This window comes from Pollachius pollachius, assembly GCF_949987615.1.
Source record: "Pollachius pollachius genome assembly, chromosome: 15".
NCBI lineage: Eukaryota > Metazoa > Chordata > Actinopteri > Gadiformes > Gadidae > Pollachius > Pollachius pollachius.
In genome coordinates, this window is record NC_136948.1 from 18,375,620 (window position 1) to 18,376,686 (window position 1,067).

A 1,067-nucleotide genomic window follows, 5' to 3' on the forward strand; every position below is an offset into this window, starting at 1 on the left:
CGTTCTACACCTGCTTGTGAGGAAATCGTCACTCTCCCTACCAGCAGGTGGTGGTAGTCTGTATTCGTCATTCAAAAGGGTCACTGGAAGTCCTATTGGTGGTCGGACTCCTATTTTAATTTTGAAATGTTTTAAAAATATTACAATTATGATCTTCAGTTTTCTTCATATAAAGCAATTCCTTTTTGTCGTTTGTTGTCTCAAGTTGATCATGTTTCATAAATAGATAAGGCAAACGCTAGGGACTACTAGTATCAAAGGTGCAAGACACACCGAGGAAACAAGCTCTACAGACGCTCGGGCCACGACCCGCCATCGTCAGAGGACACTACCCCGGCCCGGTGTTTCACAGCCCTAAGAGAGCACGGTTCTCTCGCGATGTAACACTTTCTCTCACTCTCTGTTTCTCTCCCTCCATACCTTTCACTCCAGCGCAAACCAACACAGATGATGACATCAGGTCTGTATTTCACCTCTCTCTCTCGCTCTCTCTCTCTCTCTCTCTCTCTCTCTCTCTCTCTCTCTCTCTCTCTCTCTCTCTCTCCCTCAGCACCTGAGAAAAGTGATCAAGTGCCATCTCCCTCCTATGGGCTAACTGTGCAACCACGGTTATGGCTGTAGTGTCACAAGCGGCCCTCTCTCACCCAACCGATGCCCCCGGGCGTCCCGGTGATGCCACATCCTGTGTCTTGATGAGTGAAACGACGGTTCGCTAGCTCCTTCACTGCGACCGCCTTGATTTATTTGAAAGTGCGTGTAAACAGGTCACTTGAAGACGTTCGGTCTCCTCATGTTTTGCTTCTCAATGCTTTCATTTCGCCCAGAGAGACAATGTTGCTTTTTTCTCACATCGCGGCAAAGACATTGATACCCAATATAGTAATTTGACGTCCTTGTTTGTTCACGTCTGGCGGTTCGAAGCGGCGAAACAGAGGTAAAGCCTAATGCATAGCTCAGAGATGATATTTATAATGTATTAATAATGTAGTACACGGGCGGAGATGAGAAGTTGTTCAATGGAACCAGTGCAACAAAAAGCAGCGACTACCACTACTACTATGCTGTGG

General features: G+C 46.8%; 1 long non-coding RNA gene across 1 annotated transcript in view; it reads left to right on the plus strand.

Annotated features, from left to right (window-relative positions):
- LOC307087487 overlaps positions 1 to 193 on the plus strand; it is a 2,254-nt gene extending 2,061 nt beyond the window's left edge. Inside the window, exon 3 of the long non-coding RNA XR_013812498.1 lies at positions 1 to 193. This exon is cut by the window's left edge and continues 202 nt beyond it. This is a non-coding gene — a long non-coding RNA (uncharacterized lncRNA).
- Positions 194 to 1,067: the final 874 nt, after the last annotated feature.